Below are 22,584 nucleotides of genomic sequence, written 5' to 3'. Positions count from 1 at the left end.
TTGAGGGAGTATTGGCCCAGGACCCGGGGGAGAACTCTCCTCCTCTTCTTCGAAATAGCGCCGTGGAATCTTTTGCATCCACCTGAGAGAGCAAGCTCTCAGCAACCTCTCATCCGAAAGACGGCGCCTCCGACAGTGCAGCACTCCCTCAGTACTGCACTGGAGTGTCAGCCTGGATTACGCGCTCAAGTCTCTGGAGTGGGACTTGAACCCACAACCTTCTGACTCAGAGGCGACAGTGCTACCCACTGAGCCACGGCTGTGCTCTCAATGCCAGTGTCTGGAACACTGGCACCTGTGTGCAAGGCATTCAAATGGATTGTTGAACCATCACATGCTAAGGAAGGATAGCTGGACCAGGTATTAGGCCCAAACTACGTCCATACGTCATCCTCGAGCTTTGTGCAATGCTGCCACTCCCCGCTCCCCTCCCCATCCCCCGAGACCAACACATACGTCTCCCAGCTCGACGCTCACTCTCGGCACTCCTGCCTATTACCGCTGTGAGGCTGATAGCCAGGTGGAGAGAGTCCATTCAGTGAGCAGTCAGCCCACTTTTCACCCTGCGACAAAACACAGTGACACTTTGGGGGAGGGAGAGATACACGGGAGCACCAGCAATGCAGTTGACCCAACAAGCTCACTGCACGGGGCTAGGCTCCAGCTTTGCTTTAACTAAGGCCGCAAACTCGTCTCTGGAAAAGGTCCGCACAAGTGAAAGCACTCAGTAGGTGAGAGTTGTGAGCTGTTGTTATTTGCTGCTCCAAAACAAGATGGAATGGGAAAACTCAACTCCACAAGAACTATGAAAGAAAGAACTTGCATTTATATAGAGCCTTTCACAACCTCAGGACATCCTAAAGCGCTTTACAGCCAATTAAGTACTTTTGAGGTGTACTCCCCTGTTGTAATGTAGGAAATACAGCAGCCAATTTGTGCACAAGGTCCCACAAATTACCTCCCTCCCGAAATCCATCAATCTCGCCTCCCTCCCTAAACCCCTCCGCCTCGCCTCCCTCCCTCAATCCCTCCGCCTCGTCTCCCTCCCCAAATCCGTCTGCTTCGCCTCCCTCCCCAAATCCCTCCGCCTCGCCTCTCTCTCCTTAAATCCCTCAACCTCGCCTCCCTCCCTCAATCCCTCCGCCTCGCCTCCCTCCCCAAATCCCTCTGCCTTGCCTCCCTCCCCAAATCCCTCACCTCGCCTCTCTCCCCAAATCCATCCACCTCGCCTCCCTCCCTCAATCCCTCCGCCTCGCCTCCCTCCCTCCCTAAATCCCTCAACCTCGCCTCTCTCCCCAAATCTGTCCACCTTGCCTCCCTCCCTCCTTAAATCCCTCCGCCTCGCCTCCCTCCCTCCGCCTCTCCTCTCCCCCCTAAATCCCTCCGCCTCTCCTCTCCCTAAATCCCTCCACCTCGCCTCCCTCCCTAAATCCCTCCACCTCGCCTCTCCCCCTAAATCCCTCCACCTCGCCTCTCCCCCTAAATCACTCCACCTCGCCTCTCCCCCTAAATCCCTCCCTAAATCACTCCACCTCGCCTCTCCCCCTAAATCCCTCCACCTCGCCTCCCTCCCTAAATCCCTCCACCTCGCCTCCCTCCCTAAATCCCTCCACCTCGCCTCCCTCCCTAAATCCCTCCACCTCGCCTCCCTCCCTAAATCCCTCCACCTCTCCTCTCTCCACCCCACCTCCCTCCCTAAATCCATCCACCTCGCCTCCCTCTCTAAATCCTTCCACCTCGCCTCCCTCCCTAGATCCCTCCACCTCGCCTCCCTCCCTAGATCCCTCCACCTCGCCTCCCAATCTAAATCCCTCCACCTCGCCTCCCAATCTAAATCCCTCCATCTCGCCTCCCAATCTAAATCCCTCCACCTCGCCTCCCTTTCTAAATCCCTCCACCTCGCCTACCTCCCTACCTGCCTTCAAACATTTCTCCTCAGCCACTCCTTTGGTCCCATCCCCAAATTCCATCTACCCACCATTTATTTATTCTTCCTTCTGTGTGCTGGAAAGCCCTTTCTAACTCGAGGAGTGCTATATAAATGCAGGCTGTTTGCCGTAAGCTGCAAGTCCAGGGGAGCTGCTGTTCGAGGAGGGCAAGCTGTGCTGGTGATGGATGAACTGGCATTCATTAGTTTCATATGATGGGCTCAGCGTGTGTATGTTTGGTAAATGTGTCCTGTGCGAGCGTCTGTGACGTGAATTCCAATTTTGTCTCAATGCATTATGTAGCAGAAGTCAAGTATGGCTCTGATACTTCATAAAGCAGCAGTTGAGGGGGAGATTAAATTCATTTTTTGTCCCCCAGCTGATAGGCCTGCTTCAAGGCCTCCTTTGCCGTGTTAGGCCTGCTCCAAGGCTTCTGTTGCTGTGTTAGGCCTGCTCCAAGGCCTCTGTTGCTGTGTTAGGCCTGCTCCAAGGCCTCTGTTGCTGTGTTAGGCCTGCGCCATGCCCTCTGTTGCTGTGCAAGGCCTGCTCCAAGGCTTCTGTTGCTGTGTTAGGCCTGCTCCAAGGCCTCTGTTGCTGTGTTAGGCCTGCTCCAAGGCCTCTGTTGCCATGCAAGGCGTACTCCAAGGATTCTGTCGCCTTGTAAGGCCTGCTCCTAAGTCTCTGTTGCTATGTAAGCCGTCGCTCACAGGTGGGCAAGTTGGGTCTGGGATAACTCTTCCACCCCACGCCTGACCCCTCCACACTCTAGGTGAGTGCCTGCCCTCCATGTGCCACCCTCTACACCTCTGATCCAAACCAAATCTGAGCACTCAGCAGAGAGAGAATTAGAGAACGCAGACCAACGTCTTATGTTCAAAGAGAGGGCACTATAAGATCGGCTGGGGGGGGGGGGGCGGATTTTAACTGCCAACGGGAGGCAATTTTAACCAATGTGCCTCATTTCAACATGGCTGGTGCATTCCCCGCCCGGAACTGAAGAAAAGTGGCTACCGGCCTACAGAAAATCAGGCGGTCAAGGCTTGCCCACCAGCACTAAGATAAATGTGAGTAATGGGGGTCTCGCAGTACGGAAGGGGGAGGAGGTCTGGGGAAGGGGAGGCCTAAACATTCCTTGTTGAGCCCGTAGGAGCACTCCTACTCCTCCTGGCCCCACAAAGGACAGTAACAAACTTATCAGGAGAGCCTCTTCAAACATCTCAATCCTCTTCACGCTGACCTTTAACTGGCAGGAAATCCGCGGTAACTTCCCCGCTCAGGTCGAAGTTCAAATCACTATCGGGGCCCAATGACATCATCAGACCCTGATCAGCATATGCCAATTAGGACCCCACCGGCCTTTGGCGGGCAACTTAGATGCCTGTCCAGAGACGTCCATTAAAATCAGGAACAGAGGGATCCAGGAGGCTGAGTAACCGTCACCCCCCACCCCAATCACCCAGTTTCTTCCAGGCAGGTAAGGGTAAAATCACCCCCTCCCAAGTTATGACTTTACCCTGACCCTAGTGCTTGCCAGGCTGCTCTTCAGTCTTCGCCTTCAAGCACTCCTGCTCAGTTGAACAGTACGGTGCTGAGTGGAGCTCAATATGCCGCAGTCTGCTCCCTCCTGCCGGGGACTAACTGATTTGATGACACTTCACAATCGTTTGACCTAACAGGGTACAGACTGACTTCTACATCATGAACTTCGAGCTGTGAACTGTGCCCATCCGACTGAGGAGGGCACACCATGTCCACACTCTCTTTAGGTGCATCTCTGAGTCAATCCAGTTTACAAATGGAGCTGAGGGCATGTCATGTCATCCTGATGAGCCAATGCAGTCCCCTGAACTCAAGGCAAAGCCCAATAATGATACATAGTCCTTCTTTTAAAGAGAGATTGGCACCACAATTGGTGGGGGGGAAATTGGCTGCGGTTTCTGCTCCTGATGGCTATCCAGTCACCCTTGCTGGAAAGTACACAGACGTGGATAGAACCAGGCTCAGCTGTGATTCTCCCTCCTTAGGAACATAGGAACAGAAGTAGGCCATTCAGCCCCTCCAGCCTGTTCCACCATTCAGTTAGATCATGGCTGATCTGCATCTTAACTCCATCTACCTGCCTTGATTCCATAATCCTTAATACCTTTGCCTAACAAAAATCTATCCATCTCAATTTTGAAATTTTCAATTGACCCCCAGCCTCAACAGCTTTATTTGGGGGGGATTCCAGATTTCCACCAGCCCTTATATGACGAAGTGCTCCCTGATATCACCACTGAATGGCCTGGCTCTAATTTTAAGGTTATGACCCCCCGCCTTGTTCTGGACAACAGAGGAAATAGGTTCTATCTATTTACCCTATCAAATCCTTTAATCATCTTGAATAACCTATCGACACTCACTGTCCAAATTCATACTGGAAGAATGGACACGTTCAGAGAGGGGAGCTGGTGCCTCCTGGAACTGCATCTCAGCAAGAGTGAGTGCTTTCAGGAAGGAGCGGAGAAAAAGAGAAGGGAAACAAATAGGAACATAGGAATTGTCAGATGAAAAAAACACCAAGGTTCATCTAGTTCGCCTTCTACCATCCTGGTACAGGAGTAAGGATGTCTTACTGCAGTTATACAGGGCCTTGGTGAGACCACACCTCTTAGAGTCATAGAGTCATAGAAGTTTACAACATGGAAACAGGCCCTTCGGCCCAACATGTCCATGTCACCCAGTTTATACCACTAAGCTAGTCCCAATTGCCTGCACTTGGCCCATATCCCTCTATACCCATCTTACCCATGTAACTGTCCAAATGCTTTTTAAAAGACAAAATTGTACCCGCCTCTACTACTGCCTCTGGCAGCTCGTTCCAGACACTCACCACCCTTTGAGTGAAAAAATTGCCCCTCTGGACCCTTTTGTATCTCTCCCCTCTCACCTTAAATCTATGCCCCCTCGTTATAGACTCCCCTACCTTTGGGAAAAGATTTTGACTATCGACCTTATCTATGCCCCTCATTATTTTATAGATTTCTATAAGATCACCCCTAAACCTCCGACTCTCCAGGGAAAAAAGTCCCAGTCTATCCAACCTCTCCCTATAAGTCAAACCATCAAGTCCCGGTAGCATCCTAGTAAATCTTTTCTGCACTCTTTCTAGATTAATAATATCCTTTCTATAATAGGGTGACCAGAACTGTTCACAGTATTCCAAGTGTGGCCTTACTAATGTCTTGTACAACTTCAACAAAACATCCCAACTCCTGTATTCAATGTTCTGACCAATGAAACCAAGCATGCTGAATGCCTTCTTCACCAACCTATCCACCTGTGACTCCACTTTCAAGGAGCTATGAACCTGTACTCCTAGATCTCTTTGTTATGCAATGACCCCGACGTGATTCGAACACGCATCCTTCTGATCTGGAGTCAGACCCGCTACCGTTGCGCCACGAGGTCCACAACTGGAGTATTGTGTGCAGTTTTGGTCTCCTTATCCAAGAAAGGATGTACTTGCCATAGAGCGAGTGCAGCGAAGGTTCACCAGACTGATTTCTGGGATGGCAGAACTGTCATATGAGGAGAGATTGGGTCGACCTGGCCTGTATTCAGTAGAGTTTAGAAGAATGAGAGGGGATCTCATTGAAACATATAACATTCTGACAGGGCTAGGCAGACTGGATGCAGGGAGGATGTTTCCCCTGGCTGGGGGGGTCCAGAACGAGGGGTCACAGTCTCAGGATACGGGGTAGGACATTTGGGACTGAGATGAGGAGAAATTTCTTCACTCAGAGGGTGGTGAACCTGTGGAATTCTCTACCACAGGAGGCTGTGGAGGCCAAGTCACTGAATATATTTAAGAAGGAGCTGGATAGATTTCTAGACACAAAAGGCATCAAGCGGTATGGGGAGAGAGCGGGAATATGGTATTTTTTTTATTCATTCATGGGATGTGGGTGTCGCTGGTGAGGCCAGCATTTATTGCCCATCCCTAATTGCCCTTGAGAAGGTGGTGGTGAGCCGCGTTCTTGAACCGCTGCAGTCCATGTGGTGAAGGTTCTCCCACAGTGCTGTTAGGAAGGGAGTTCCAGGATTTTGACCCAGTGACGATGAAGGAACGGCGATATAGTTCTAAGTCGGGATGGTGTGTGACTTGGAGGGGAACGTGCAGGTAGTGTTGTTCCCATGTGCCTGCTGCTCTTGTCCTTCTAGGTAATAGAGGTCGCGGGTTTGGGAGGTGCTGTTGAAGAAGCCTTGGCGAGATGCTGCAGTGCATCCTGTGGATGGTACACACTGCAGCCACAGTGCACCAGTGGTGAAGGGAGTGAATGTTTAGGGTGGTTGATGGGGTGCCAATCAAGTGGGCTGCTTTGTCCTGGATGGTGTCGAACTCCTTGAGTGTTGTTGGAGCTGCACTCATCCAGGCAAGTGGAGAGTATTCCATCACACTCCTGACTTGTGCCTTGTAGATGGTGGAAAGGCCTTTGGGGAGTCAGAAGGTGAGTCACTCGCCGCAGAATACCCAGCCTCTGACCTGCTTGAGATAGAGGATCGGCCATGATCATATTGAATGGCGGAGCAGGCTCGAAGGGCCGAATGGCCTACTCCTGCTCCTATTTTCTAAGTTTCTATGGTGGTCACATGATACAATGATAATGGAGTTGTTGACTAATCATAGCAATCAGTCTCTATCATAAAGTCTACAATAGACCCAGAAATAAGGTGAGGAAAACCCCAGTGGTGGAGAGCTTTGGGGAACTTCGGTCCAAAGTCCAAAGCGTGCTACTCTTACCATGATCTGAAAATAACAAATAAACTTCACACACCATGAGGTCCGTTAATGAAATCTTTTAGCTCCCTTTTCCTCAGTGATGGGGTTCCCAACCCTCCTTGAGTCTCCTGATATTAAAGATTAATCTCCTGGACACCACTGCGAGCAACCCAGGAGAAATGTTATTGGGGCATTAAAAAAAAAATTGTGTTTTAAAAAATTCTCTTTAAGTACTTTCGGTTTATTAGTTATAAAAAATCTTCTGCGGTGCAGAAAATAGATTGGTTGACTGGGCAGGGCTGTTGGAAGTTGGAGGATTTTTGATGATACCTCCAGGAATACGTGCAACCAGATTTGGCGGCCCTACTCAGGGAACGAGTTGAATTACAATCCTCCCTTTCCCCCAGCCAAAAATAAACTGCCGCTGTCTGATTATGGGATAGTCACATTACTGGCCACGCCCCTCACCTCTGATAAATGCTGTGGAGTCAGTGTGACTGCCATCAGAACAGGCTAGGGATGACCTCATCTTGGTTCAGTGGTAGTGTTAGGTGAAAATACAATGGCTCCATTACCAGCCGGCTCGACTGCTTCTGCTCCAGGGAACAGTCTGACTCATTGAATGTAGGTATTGTCTCTCGGTTTGGCAGAGATTCAGGAATGAGAGAGGCAAGCACCCAGGCCTATCGCTCCATCTAGTAAGCTTAGAGGTGAGCCCCGAGTCCTCCTTCACACTTGGTGCCAGAGGAGTCCCTGAGCACCCTGCTTTTGGCCCATTAAAAAGGGACCTGGACCTCCTGCAGGAAGAGCTAAGTGATTATAGCTCCGTTGCACCTTGGCCTAAGCGGTTGCCTGTAGCAACAGCAATGTCCAATATGGCAGCAAGCCTGAAATAATCTTTTCAGTTACACTATGAGGAGAGAGTTAAATCCGGCGACTCAACAACTCAGACTTATTTTATGGGGGTGTGTGGGAAGATATTTGCCCGAGTCTCCATGAGCTACACACCATCCAACAGGTAACCTACTCCCAGGCTTCTGGCAATAATGCTCAAAATCTGGCAGCTGATGGCGCCAGTATTGGCCTGGGAGTAGGTTGGCTGTCTGCCCTTTCACTTCACAAGGGTGTGTTGCACAGGGCGGCCCAAAGAGCAATGGTAAACAAATAGCAATTAAAAAAAAACTTAAATGGGCACTTCAGGCTGAGGCCTACAAGTGGCCAAAATGGCACCAAGTGTGACGGAGGACTCAGGGCTCACCTCTAAGCTTACTAGATGGGGCGATAGGCCTGGGTGCTTGCCTCTCTCATTCCTGAATCTCTGCCAAACCGAGAGACAATACCTACATTCAATGTGGATGAAATAGGGTCTACCAATTTCTAACCATACAGTCCATGTTTGAACCAGTAAATCTGGACATCCCAGGACAGCAGACTAACACAGAGCAACCAATACTCAAATGGTCAACCTCCTCAGGACAGCAAACTAGCATCAACTTCCCTCGGGCTCGGCAAAGCCCGAGGTATGAAAGTGAACCCTGTTGCCTGGGCAGTTACTGCAGTTGGTCAAATGTAAGGACTTGCACAACACCAGGTTATAGTCCAACAGTTTTATTTTAAATAAAATCACTTGACGAAGGAGGAAAGCTCCGAAAGCTTGTGATTTAAAATAAAACTGTTGGACTCTAACCTGGTGTTGTGCAAGTCCTTACATTTGTCCACCCCAGTCCATCACCGGCATCTCCACATCATGACTGCAGTTGGTGACTGTGGTATAATGCCACCTCGCAGGGGGCAAGATCTTACATTTGGTGCTTGAAACGTTGGTCTGCATGCAAGTGGGACCTTGAGCTCAATTGCACGGACTGAGTGATAGACGGGGAAGCCACTTTTTTGACCATTATTTCAGTGCTGGTCATATTATAAAAAGGATATAGAGGAACTGGGGAAGCTGCAAAAAAGATTTACTAGGATGATACTAGAATTGAGAGGTTATACCTAAATGGAAAAGCTGAACAGGCTGGAGTTTTTTTTCCCTCTAGAAAAGAGACAGCTGAGGGGTGACTTGATAGAGGTCTTTAAAATTATGAAGGGGTTTGATAGGGTAGATATAGAGAAGATGTTTCCACTTCTAAAACTAGGGGCCATAAATATAAGATAGACACTAATAAATCCAATAAGGAGTTCAGGAGAAACTTCTTTACCCAAAGATTGGTTAAAATGTGGAACTCGCTACCACAAGGAGTAGTTGAGGCGAACAGCATAGATGCATTTAAGGCGATGCTAGATAAGCAGACGGGTTTAGGTGGTGTTAGTTGAAGGAGGAATGTTGGCCAGGACACCAGGTATTGTTTTTGAAAAAGTACCATGGGATCTTTTACCTGAACAGGCAGACGGGGACTCGATTTAACGTCTCATCTAAACGGCATTAAAACCTAATCTGAATCACTCTAAATTATTCAGAATTACATCTCGGTGGATTGCTCAACAATAACACAGTTGGTGCAGGTTATAATTAATAACTTGCAGGTTCTGACACAAGGAGATTACAAGATAGACGGTTTCAGCAAATGAAAAAGTAGTATTAATTTAATTTGTTATTAGGTAATGCACAAAATGAAAGATGTCTGGAGAGGGGATTAATAATGAAACACAATGCTGTATACAGGAATGTCTGTGGGTTGACGAACCAGAAGGAATGCTCTGCGTGTCTGACGCTCCACGACTGTAAAGTGTTCCCCCTACTGGATCACTTAGAAACTTTGAGACAGGCAATCCAGCAAGGATTTTAGCCCACAGCAGCTCAACAATCGACCTCTACCATCCAGGCCTCGGGGTACGACACATGCAACTTTGTCCAAGTGGCCTCGTTATTTCCCCCTGGAGTTGCTACCAGCATCTTCCACCTCAGCCCACAGCCTCATGCTGTTTTCTCCCTAATGGGTAGCTTAGAGCCTGTACCGCGTCTACACATAGAAAGAAAGGATTGGATTTATATAGCGTCTTTCACGACCTCAGGATGTGCCAAAGTGCTTAATAGCCAATGAAGTAGTCATGTTGAAATAGTTGCATGTGTTGTAATGTAGGAAACACGACAGCCAATTTGCACACAGCAAGGTCCCACAATCAGCAACGTGATAATGACCAGATCATCTGTATTTAATGCCAGTTGAGGGATAAATATTGGCCAGAACACCGGGGAGAACTCCCCAGCTCTTCTTCGAATAGTACCGCGGGATCTTTTACATGCATCCGAGAGGGCAGACGCGGCCTCGGTTTAACTTCTCATCCAAAAGACGGCACCTCCGACAGTGCAGCAATCCCTCATTAGTGTACTGGAGTGCAGGCTGGATTTTTGCGCTCAAATCCTTGGAGTGCTGCTTAAACCCACAACCTTCTGACTCAGAGGCGAGAGTGCTCCCAACTGAGCCACAGCTGACACACAGTCGAGCATCTTTTTTTTTTGCTGTTCAGAAACTCCAAATTACCTCATAACTTTCTGGCTTACATAATGACACTCTTTCTCTCTTCAGCCCAGGGTTGTTTACTGTGGTTGGACATATTCCTGGAGGTTTAATCACATGCCCTTCTACCATCAACCTTCCCTGCACTGGGCCTGGATGAGAAAGCACGTTGGTGAGCTGGTCTCAATTTGCTGCTGGCCACAACTACTGCTGTTCCATAAGTGGCCACTAGGGGTTAGGAGAGCGCAATCCCAGGAGGACTTCCCATTTTTGTTGGCTTCCTCAGTATGACCACAGTCGAGACTAGGAACAGAGTAGGGTTCGGCTGTCACACTCCCATGGATCAAACAGCAGACCAACACTCACCGTGCAAGCTCAAACATGAGGAATGGACACTTGGAGAGGGTACAGGAGGGTTGTTGGTCCTTGAAACCGTACCGCAGTGCTATTGGAAGGAGGAGATGCTTTTATTTCTCAGATTTCTAATTTAGGACCAACACAGCTTTACATGTGTTGAATGAACCAATCTCACTGCCTGTAAAGGTGCAGAGCCAATTATTAGAACACACAAGTTCACCAGGGGTTAATAATCTCACAGGTAGGATACGTTCCAGCTCCATGTAATTCTGGGGTTGCCAACCCTCCAAGAGTGCCCTGAAGTCTCCAGGAATTGAAGATTAATCTCCTGGACCCTACTGCGAGCAACACCCGGGAGAAAAATCATAAGAGCATTGTGTTTATATTCATTTTTTTTTTTGATCACTTTCATTTATTATTTATAAAAATATTGGAGACGGGGGAAAAAAGGCTGTTTGACTGACAGCCAACAATCATCCAATGGGTACTGAAGAGAGTGTTTGCTTTCCAATTGGTACGGGAAGTGGGTGTGCTATGAGGATGGAGGTGTCGGGCAACCAATGGCCGGAGTGTGGGAGGAGGGACAGTTAGAGGCGGGAAGTCATGAGATACAATCTCCAGGAATACATCCAACCAGAGTTGGCAACCCTATGTAATTCCCATTCCACAAATCGCTCCCTCATCACCTGGTGCTAACCACCTTCTTAATTCTCTGTGTGGCTTCCTGATTTGCACCCAAAATTAAGGAAACAATAGCAGGACTCAGCCTGAGAAAAACCGAGTGCTCCACACAGTCAACGAGTCCTCTGCGTGCAGACCCCCCCTTCCCCGTGCGGACCCCTCCCAAGAGCACTGGAATAGTCGAGCGGATGAGCACACACAACAATCAAAAAAACTCTCACACTCCGCTTTTTGTTACCTTTATCAACAAACGCACAAAAACGTCAAAGTACATATATACAGTGTGAATGAGTATTGCCCAACAATGGTATCTATTACTCATTGTTTATTTACTAATCATAAAGCAATTAGCCACATGTGACTGATGTACTGGACAAGTGTTCTTGTACAGATACCTCAACAAGAACAACATTTATCAGCTTTAACACCAAGACTGCCAGCTGCTCCCATGTTACTGCTCAGAAGTGTTGCGAGCGACCTGTTTGAGCAGGAGCACGCGAGGAGGTTGCACTTTATCAAAATTAGTTCTGCTTTCATAGTTTCTCGCGAGGTTGCATGCAACTGATTTGAGGCTTGTTTGCTGAATGTCAATGAAGCTATTTTTATTCCCTTCTCTTTTCTGAGCGGCTCCCCTCCGCATCCAAATGCCAAGACCTGTCGGTCACATGCACAGCCTTCAGCAGCACTGGCACTTTGCCCTTAAAGAAACATCTAGCCAATGCATTTATATAGCGCCTTTCATGACCTCAGGATGTCCCAAAGCGCTTTACAGTTAATGAAGTACAGGCACTGTTGTAATGTAGGAAACGCAGCAGCCAATTTGTGCACAGCAATATCCCACAACCAGCAATGCCTTAATGACCAGATAATTTGTTTTTTATGCAATGTTGGTTGAGGAATAAATGTTGGCCAGGACAGCGGGGAAAACTCCCCTGCTTTTCTTCCAATAGTACTGTGGGATCTTTTACCTCCACCTGTGAGAGCAGACGGGGCCTCAGTTTAACGTTTCATCTGAAAGGCAGCACCTCCGACAGTGCAGCACTCCCTCAGTACTGCACTGGAGTGTCAGCCTGGATGATATGCTCAAGTGTCTGGAGTGGGGCTTGAACCCACAACCTTCTGACACAGAGGCGAGAGTGCTACCACTGAGCCACGGCTGAAACCTGGGTACTGGGAAAGGGCAGGTGAAATCGACTCAGTGGATAGCTCCTTCAGAGAGCGAGCACAGGGGCAATGGGCTCCTCCTTTGCTGTACAATTCTACGATTCTAACTGCCGGGGGAGGTCAGGGGATTTTGCTGCTGGATAAAGGTTCTCTGCCGATCACAGTGACCTCCCCGCTAGTGAAAGTCCCCCAATGAGAAATGGAATTGTATTTCCGTTGCAACGCTCAACACTGAGTAGCATGTGAGGTACCGAGCTGGGTTCCTGCCAGCAAGTCGGCAGAAGGTAAGCAGCAGTTGGCACGAAAGGGACATTGCATTGGCACCCTCGATGAATCTCTTAGACACCCACTGCTAGGTGTTTGTAAATGTAGACATCATGATGTTTTTGCGTTGCTTGCAAATGAAAATACCTCGCAACGTCCCCAAAACAATGGCAACGATTTCCCCCTCCCCACCGAGAGAGAATGCCATTCATTACCCCCTGCAATTTAAACAAACATTTCCTCATATCCAATTGCCTTTTGCTTGTGATTTTCACCCCCCACAATAACCTTGAGTTGTCAACCCTCGCAGATTGTCCTGGAGTCTCCTGGAATTGAAGATTAATCTCCCAGGCACTCCCGCGAGAAAAATCATAGGCGCATTGTCTTCTCCTGTTCCGCTCCAATTGGACTCAAGACAAGCAGCAGGGTCACAACATGCCCAGGGTGCAATCCAGCTCTGACAAAACCAGGCAATGGATAGAGCGGTTTCTGGAGTACATGGGGATCGTGGGTAATCTAGCCGCCATTATTGACCGACTGATGTGTTGGGCGACCAATGGCGGGAGTGTGAAGGCGGGCCGGTGGGAGGCAGGAGGTCATGTGATGAAGCCTCCCGGAATACGGTCCAACCAGAGTTGGCATTCCCTGCTGTTAACAGTGTTGGCCCACATTGCGGCACAGTTCCACAGGCGTCCGTTGCCCTCCAGTAACTCACCCAAGGAGCGAGCCTTTGGCCCAGTGGTAGCATTCCCACCTCTGAGTCAGAAGGTGCAGGGTTCGTATCCCGCTCCAGACAGTCCCGGTGAGTGGAGACCAGAGCTCCAGCTCGGAATTCTGGATTGACATCCAGCGGGATACTTGTGTCCGGTGAATGTGAAAGCCCCCCCCCCCGCCCTCCCCCTCATCATATGGGTTGTGGGAGCCCATAAAACCCACCACCCTATCGGCTGGTATAAAGATGGTTACGGCCATGGAAGGAGCATTCATGTCACAGCCCGTCAGACTGTTAAATCAGCCTGCAAATCCTTCCACTACCTCATACTGTTCTCCAAGAGAAGAGCGCGAATATAAGAAAACAACAATCTCGCCCAAGCCTACTAAACTGTGTGGGGATGACCTGGCCCACACACGAGGTAGGAGTCACAGAATAACGATGGGAAACAGGAACTGATGAGAGCTATTCTTTTCCCTAACCAAGGGCAATGAGGCCCAGTATGGAGCTCCGAGCTGGCTCCATGGCTTGGAGCAGCTATTTATTTAAATGGCTAATGACACCAGGTGAAATGATGATGGAGGAATTACTCATCACAAGGGAGTTGAACACATGTGAGCAAAAAAAAGAACATTACTTGAAGCCTCCAAAGCGAGAGACTGCTTCACGGCACCTCCTCACACCCCCAGGCTCAGTCACACCCTGAAACCAGGCCCGGCTTCTGATGATGTCATCAATAGTCATCATTTAATCCAAAAAAAAACTTTACAAAATAATGGGAACAGGAAGGCACCTTGCAACGTTCTTCAACGTTAAAGGTACAATATAAATGCAAATTCTGTGGATGCAGAATGAGTTCCCACGGAAGACACTTCATGCTGTGTTATTAACCCTTTATAAACGAGCTGGTTAAGTAGTGGGTTATCAGAAAAATGAAGGGGATCAGGATAAATGTAGGTGGCCATGGTCAAATACCTGGAGGAACAAGATAGCTATGTTGTTGGGACCATACAACAACTTACATTTATATAGCGCCTTTAACATAGTAAAACATCCCAAGGCGCTTCACAAAGACGTAATCAGACAGAATTTGACACCGATCCACAAAAGAAGATATTAGGACAGGTGACCAAAAGCTTGGTCAAAGAGGTAGGTTTTAAGGAGCGTCTTAAAGGATGAGAGAAAGGTAGAGAGGTGGAGAGGTTTACGGAGGGAATTCCAGAGCTTAGGGCCTAGGCAGCTGAAGGCACGGCCGCCAATGGTGGATTGATGGAAATCGGGAACATGGGACAGGACTACGGAAAGGACCACGAGAACAACACTTGTGGAAGACAGTCTGTTGCGGAGTAAGGCAGAAGGTGGGGTCAGATCAATATCCATGGGTTTCTCTTCCATTACCTTCAGGGATCAGGGAGAAGTTTCATGGAGCAACAATTTCTGGTTTATTTCCCTTCTGAGGTGGTTTTGGGACAGAGATAGGTGACTTGCTGAAGGAAGACTTTTAATGAGCCAAATGGGCTGCAATCTGTCCCATAGTTACGTTATTCTCCCTCCCTCCTAAAGGGAACAGAAATGCTAACTGCTAAAATGAAACTCAGAAATAGCAACTCGGAGTGATGCATATCTGGATACAAAACGTGCGCCAAGAGCTCTTAACGTTCCTCCTCGCCCTAAAACAACACAGTACCCCACTCCAGTGCATTACTCAGGGAGTGCTGCAGTGTCAGGAGTGTCATCTTTTAAAAGTGACATTAAACCCAGGCCCCGTCTCCCCGTTCCAGTGATTCAGATGTTAAAAGGTCTTGTCATACCATTCGAAGAGGAACAGAGAATTCTCCTGGCACCCTGGCCAACAGTCCTCCCTCGATTAACACCATTAGAAACAGGTCAACTGATCATTCACCTCATACCTGTACAAAACGGCCATCACATTTATCCACAGGACAGTCGCTGCACTTCAAAATACGTGTTTTGGAATATCGCCAAGAGACATGATCAGGTGCTGATCATGATCCACAATGGATTTGGATTTTGGCATTTATTTTGCTGAATGATATGGAATTAATAATCTCCCACGCGTGGGAAAGTCAGGACCTTAAGAATGAAGCAGGGTTAAAGGGCGAGGGATAATTGGACCAAGGCAGCAGATTTTTTTTCATTTATTCTTGGGATGTGGGCGTCGCTGGCGAGGCCAGCATTTATTGCCCATCCCTAATTGCCCTTGAGAAGGTGGTGGTGAGCCGCCTTCTTGAACCGCTGCAGTCCGTGTGGTGACGGTTCTCCCACAGTGCTGTTAGGTAGGGAGTTCCAGAATTTTGACCCAGCGACGATGAAGGAACGGCGATATATTTCCAAGTCGGGATGGTGCGTGACTTAGAGGGGAACGTGCAGGTGGTGTTGTTCCCATGTGCCTACTGCCCTTGTCCTTCTGGATGGTAGAGGTCGCGGGTTTGGGAGGTGCTGTCGAAGAAGCCTTGGCGAGTTGCTGCAGTGCATCCTGTGGATGGTGCACACTGCAGCCACTGTGCGCCGGTGGTGGAGGGAGTGAATGTTTAGGGTGGTGGATGGGGTGCCAATCAAGTGGGCTGCTTTGTCCTGGATGGTGTCTTCTTGACTGTTGCCCGGATGAGTGCAGCTCCAACAAGTGGAGAGTATTCCATCACACTCCTGACTTGTGACTTGTAGATGGTGGAAATGCTTTGAGGAGTCAGGTGGTGAGTCACTCACCACAGAATACCCAGCCTCTGACCTGCTCTTGTAGCTACAGTATTTATGTGGCTGCTCCAGTTAAGTTTCTGGTCAATGGTGACTCCCAGGATGTTGATGGTGGGGGATTCGGCGATGGTAATGCCATTGAATGTCAAGGGGAGGTGGTTAGACTCTCTCTTGTTGGAGATGGTCATTGCCTGGCATGAATGTTACTTGCCACTTATCAGCCCAAGCCTGGATGTTGTCCAGGTCTTGTTGCATGCAGACACAGATTGCTTCATTATCAGAGAGGTTGCGAATGGAACTGAACATTCGCAAGATGTAATTCAACCCCTGTTTTAAAGTCATACATACTGTCCTTATTTTAATATTTGGATTATATAAATTGCAATGGCCACATTGACAATGGCAGCTCCCTATGTAAATTTGTCAGGTTGTAATCACACACTCCCACCAATGGTGGTGCTGTAACACCTCCACCGACAGGAGGGTGGAATTACAGGGTGATAGGTCAAGTTTACATAGGCAATTTCCACTATCAATGTGGATGTCGGAATTTATAATGGCAAAAGTTGACAGGATGTGCGCACAGATGTAAGATCTTTAATATATTATTAAGGATTAAATATATATTACAAAGAATATAACAACTTGCTTTGATATGACACCGTTAACATAGTAAAACATCCCGAGGCACTTCACAGGATCGTTATCAAACAAAATTTGACACCGAGCCACAAAAGTTGATATTAGGACAGGTGACCAAAAGCTTGGTCAAAGAGGTAGTTTTAAAGAGCGTCTTAGAGGAGAGAGAAGCGGAGAGCTTTAGGGAGGGAGTTCCAGAACTTAGGGCCTAGGCAGCTGAAGGCACGGACGCCAATGGTGCAGTGATTAAAATTGGGGATCGGCAACAGGCCAGAATTGGAGGAGCGCAGAGATATCGGAGGGCTGGAGGGCTGGAGGAGGTCACAGAGATAGGGAGGGGCGAGGCCATGGAGGGATTTGAAAACCAGGATGAGAATTTTAAAATCGAGGCGTTGCCGGACCGGGAGCCAATGTAGGTCAGCGAGCTCAGGGGTTATAGGCGAACGGGTCTTGGTGCAAGTTAGAATATGGGCAGCAGAGTTTTAGATGAACTGTTGTACAGTCAACCCCATAGAATGAACACCTGCTTGCTACAATAAACATTCATTAGATATGGATGTTCTTTCAATGGGGATTGACTGTACTTTGGAAAAAGCCTTGAGGTATAACAGAGGATTGGGGCTGTATTATACCCAACTCCTCCCTTTACTGTACAGCACAGAGCTGTGTGTGCACACCATTATACAAAATCAGCTCCTGCTATAATAAAGGATCAGACACAAACCATAACCGTGACCAAATCATTAACCCCAACAGTGGGCAATGCCCGTCAGAAAGTGCTTTCTCACTTCAACACTGCAGGTTGGAGCAATAGTTCTCATGGTGGCAGACAAAGCCGCTCGAACCACAGAGTCCATGGCACACCTCTTGTATTCGCTTGGATCAGAGAACAAGGTGGCACAGATTGGTACAACTCCATACAGACGGACGCTGAGGGCAGGAATGAGGGCACAGACACCGATCACTGCCAATGCTAACTGCGGGAGATGTTGGCAGCCTCCAGTGCTACAGATGGGGCACAAGATTAAAAGGAGTAATCCACTTATTACATGTGAGCAGTATTACAGTACAGAAACACTGAACATAATCCAGGACATTTAAATCTGTCTGTTAATAACAGGTACTTAGGTACCTTGTGGCTTCAAGAGACAAAGACTTGGGTTGTACACAGCACCTTACAACCTCTTCAGAAGCATCTCAAAGCCCTTTATAATGAAATCACAGCAGTCATTTTGCACACAGCAAGATCCCAATGAGATGAATAAGCAGTTAGCCAGATTTCGGTGGTGTTATTTGAGAGGCGGATGTTGGCCAGGGCACCAGATTAATTCTCTGATCTTCTTTGAATAATGCCACAACATCTCTCTATACCACCGGAGAACAGGCAGACACGGCCTCGGTGTAAAGTCATAGAGTCATAGAGTTATACAGCACGGATAGAGGCCCTTCGGCCCATCGTGTCCGCGCCGAAGGGTAGCACCTCTGACAATGCAGCGCTCCAACAGTGCGGCACTAGAGTGCCAGTCTGTGCTCATGGGGTGGGACATAAATGGGAGAAACTATTTCCTATGGTGGGAGAAATCAAGAACAATGGGGCATAATCTTAAAATTAGAGCTCGGACATTCAGGAAGGACTTTTTTTTTCCCACATATTTGTGGAAGCATGGATCATTGGAGCTTTCAAGGCTGTGATGGACAGATGTTTGTTAGGTGAGAGTATCAAAGGATGTGGAGCAAATGTGGGAAAATGGAGTTGAGGGGCAGATCAGCCATGATCTAATTGAGTGGCTGAACAGGTTTGAGGGGCTGAATGGCACTACTCCTGTTCCGAATGTTCCTATGAATCTACAACCTTCTGAATCGGAGACAAAATGTGCTACCAACAGAGCCAAGCTGACAGCTCAGCAAAGAAGCTGAACTGTCTCTGCAGAAACTCACAAAGCACAGGGACAAAGTGTCTACTCAAAGGCTGGGAAAGAGAGTCTCCTGAATGACAGGACTGACGTAATGATTCATCAGAGGGAAAAAAAAGAGATGGCAATGTGAATCTAGGCCGGAGACAATGCACTTTTATGTTATTAGAAGTTGACAAAGGCTCTCGGAACAGAGCGAAATGCGGCTTAAAGTGAAACAGAATCTGGGTTAGGCTCAGGAATCCCAGCCGAACTTTGCATTTAAAATAACTTCATTGCCCGAAGGTGTCACATTAGCCTGCGAGTGGCACCGAGCTTCCACGGGTAGAAAAGGAGCTTTCCTCTGGTTACACTCTCAAAGCTCTCAATGAGCTGTCAGGCCCATTACATCATTTCTTATCTGCAACGACTCGCTGATATTTAGCTGTGAAAGGACCACGGATGGATCAAAGGGTAGCCTCATTACGAAGCCGCTTTTATAAGCCCCCAAGCGCTGGACCTCGGCCCAGTCTCAGTAACAGAGCCTGTGTTTGAAAGTTGGGAGGGTCGTAGCGGGGGAGGGGTGCTACGCTGGCTCGGCAGTGATTCGCACAGTTTGCGTTGGTCCCTGGGTGTCAGTCTTCGCCCTGAGCTCATTCATGATTACATCTCCGCCACTGAATAAACAGGAAGCTCGTACAGTTATCGCAACAAGCGTTGTGACAGGCACTTCAAACACTGCGACGTAACGCAGTCCAGGCTTCAAACTTTACCCCACTGAATGAACAGCAATTCAGCAGCTGAACAGTGAGTAAACCCTTACCCTGAATAAACAGTAACTCTGTACAGTTACAGTGAGTAACCCTTACCCTGAATAAACAGTAACTCTGTAGTTACACAGAGAGTAACCCTTACCCTGAAAAACAGTAACTCTGTACAGTTGCACAGTGAGTAACCTTTACCCTGCTGAATAAACAGTAACTCTGTACAGTTACACAGTGAGTAACCCTTACCCTGAATAAACAGTAACTCTACAGTTACACAGTGAGTAACCCTGACCTTAAACCTCTCCGCCTCTCTATACCTCTCTCTCCTCCTTTAAGATGCTCCTTAAAACCTACCAAGCTTTTGGTCACCTGTACCAGTATCTCCTTACATGGCTCGGTGTCACTTTTTGTCTGGGATGTTTTACTACATTAAGGCTGCTGTATAAATGCAAGTTGTTGAGTAACCCTTACCCTGCTGAATAAACAGTAACTCGGGAGAATTACAGTGAGTAACCCTTACCCTGCTGGATATCCCTAAACTCTGTACAGTCACACAGAGTGTGACCTTCACCTCCCTAAGTTAACAGGAGCACTGTTTTACAATCGGCAGTCAATGGGGCCGTCAGCTGCTCTCAATCAGTGACATCACAGGCCGGCCAATCAGGCTGTGGAAATGAGAAATTAGATACACACACACACAAACACTTTTATAAATATGTTTTAAAAATCCTAACATAAAATGTTGAAAGCATTCCATTCCACTTTCCTTCCCTGTAAGCACCGTCACAGGAGCAGAAATGTTGTGGACTTGGGACAGACTGAATTCAATACGCTCATGGAACGTAGAGAAATTAACGCACACATCTCCTTACATTCAAATACAGCCTTCCAGGGATCTTCATTAGAAATAATAGGTGCTCCCCTTCATGCTTGCTGCATCTTTAAACTTGCTGTTGGTGATATTCTCACTATAAACACGGATGGGGAGGGTACATCACTTCTTTTGCTGAGCTGAAACAATGCTGGAGTTTTGCAATAACACAGTACAGCCTTGAATACCGTATACCTTGGGGGGGAGGGGTGGACGAAGAGATAAATAGGAAATGAATTGGTGTCAGCCACGGCTCAGTTGGTAGGACTCTCGCCAGAGTCAGAAGGTCATGGGTTCAAGTTCCACGGCAGAGACTCGAGCACATAATCCAGGCGGACACTTCAATGCAGTACTCAGGTGTGCTGCACTGTCAGAGGTGACATCTTAAGGATGACACCAAGCCATATAAGATATTAGGACAGGTGACCAAAAGCATGGTCAAAGAGGCAGGTCTTAAGGAGCATCCTAAAAGAGGAGATTGAGGTAGAGGTGCGGAGAGTTTTAAGGAGGGAATTCCCGAGCTTAGGGCCCAGACAGCTGAAGGCATGGCCACCAATGGTGGGGCGAAGGAAATCGGGGATACGCAAGAGGCCAGAGTTGGAGAAATGCAGAGATGTCGGAGGGTTGTAGAGCTGGAGGAGGTTGGACTGATGGGGAGGGGTGAGACCATGGAGGGATCTGAATACGAGGATAAGAATTTTAAAATCGAGGCGTTGTTGTTCCGGGAGCCAATGTAGGTCAGCGAGCACAGGAGAGATGGGTGAACGGGACTTGCTGCGAGTTAGGGTACAGGCAACAGAACCTTGTGCCCCAAAGCAGTCAAGTATCCTTGAGGGGCACACGTACACAAATCTCACCCCCCTCACCCACCCAAAGTGGTTTAAGCTGCTCCAGGTTCCGGCTATCCATGGCATGTTCCATAAACCCCTGGCGGAGGGAAATTTTTTAATTATTCGTTCATAGGATGTGGGCGTCACTGGCGAGGCCAGCATTTAGTGCCCATTCCTAATTGCCCTTGAGAAGGTGGTGATGAGCCGCTTTCTTAAACCGCTGCAGTCCGTGTGGTGAAGGTTCTCCCACTGTTAGGTAGGGAGCTCCAGGATTTTGACCAAGCGACGATGAAGGAACGGCGATATATTTCCAAGCGGGGTTGGTGTGTGACTTGGAGGGGAACGTGCAGGTGGTGTTGTTCCCATGTGCCTGCCGCCCTTGTCCTTCTAGGTGGTAGAGGTTGCGGGTATGGGAGGTGCTATCGAAGAAGCCTTGGCAAGTTGCTGCAGTGCATCCTGTAGATAGTACACACTGCAGCCACTGTGCGCCAGTGGTGAAGGGAGTGAATGTTTAGGGTGGTGGATGGGGTGCCAATAAAGTGGGCTGCTTTGTCCTGGATGGTGTTGAGCTTCTTGAGTGTTGTTGGAGCTGCACTCATCCAGGCACGTGGAGAGTATTCCATCACACTCCTGACTTGTGCCTTGTAGATGGTGGAAAGGCTTTGGGGAGTCAGGAGGTGAGTCACTCGCCACAGAATACCCAGCCTCTGATCTGCTCTTGTAGCCACAGTACTTATGTGGCTGGTCCAGTTAAGTTTCTGGTCAATGGTGACCCCTAGGATGTTGATGGTGGGGGATTCGGCGATGGTAATGCTGTTGAATATCAAGGGAAGGTGGTTAGACTCTCTCTTGTTGGAGATGGTCATTGCCTGGCACTTGTGTGGCATGAATGTTACTTACCACTTATCAGTCGAAACCTGCATGTTGTCTCGGTCTTGCTTCATGCAGGCTCGGACTGCTTCATTATCTGAGAGGATGCGGCTCTTACAGAGAATACAGTAACTGGGGCCTTGTGAGGTACTCCTGAGGCCCCCTTATCTCCTCTCCGCACCAAGGCGGAGAGAGGGACCACGTGGCTGGGGCGGCGTCTGAGCCGGCACAGATGAAAGAGAATGCAAATGAAAAACTGGAGGGAAGCGGGGCCTTTGAAGTCAGGCTAACCCCTGAAGGAGCTGGAGAAGAGGGGTGAGGTGCATGTTAATGATCGGTAAAACCATCCTGCTGCCTGCTGCTTAATCATGAAGACATTAACAGATTCATCTGTTCACAGCACAAGCCATTTCCCTAATGTGTCATCTTCCCATTAAATACTTGGCTGTCTCTTCATTAAAGGGCACTGTCATCTTGCAGGATGATAGAAGAGAGAAAGACCTTGCATTTATAAGTGCCTTATCATGACTTAAAGATGTCCCAAAGGGCTTCACATCTGATGAGTTACTTTTGAAGTGCTTTCGCTATTGTTACAAAGGCAAACGCAGCAGCCAGTTTGCGCACAGTAAGCTCCCACAAACAACAAATGTAATGAATCGCTTGTTAATCTG

At 48.3% G+C, this 22,584-nt stretch overlaps 1 protein-coding gene and 1 non-coding gene across 3 annotated transcripts in view; both read right to left on the bottom strand.

Annotated features, from left to right (window-relative positions):
- The window catches only part of LOC137341262 (caskin-2-like), a 235,154-nt gene that overhangs the window by 149,995 nt on the left and 62,575 nt on the right, over positions 1-22,584 (bottom strand). The window lies entirely within an intron of this gene.
- trnaw-cca (transfer RNA tryptophan (anticodon CCA)) lies at positions 5,307-5,378 on the bottom strand. Its single transcript has one exon. It is a non-coding gene; the product is annotated as a tRNA-Trp (tRNA).

This window comes from Heptranchias perlo, chromosome 23 (assembly GCF_035084215.1).
Source record: "Heptranchias perlo isolate sHepPer1 chromosome 23, sHepPer1.hap1, whole genome shotgun sequence".
In the NCBI taxonomy this organism is placed as follows: domain Eukaryota; kingdom Metazoa; phylum Chordata; class Chondrichthyes; order Hexanchiformes; family Hexanchidae; genus Heptranchias; species Heptranchias perlo.
The sequence above is the reverse complement of the archived record's forward strand: the minus strand, read 5'-3'. Positions and strand labels throughout refer to the sequence as shown.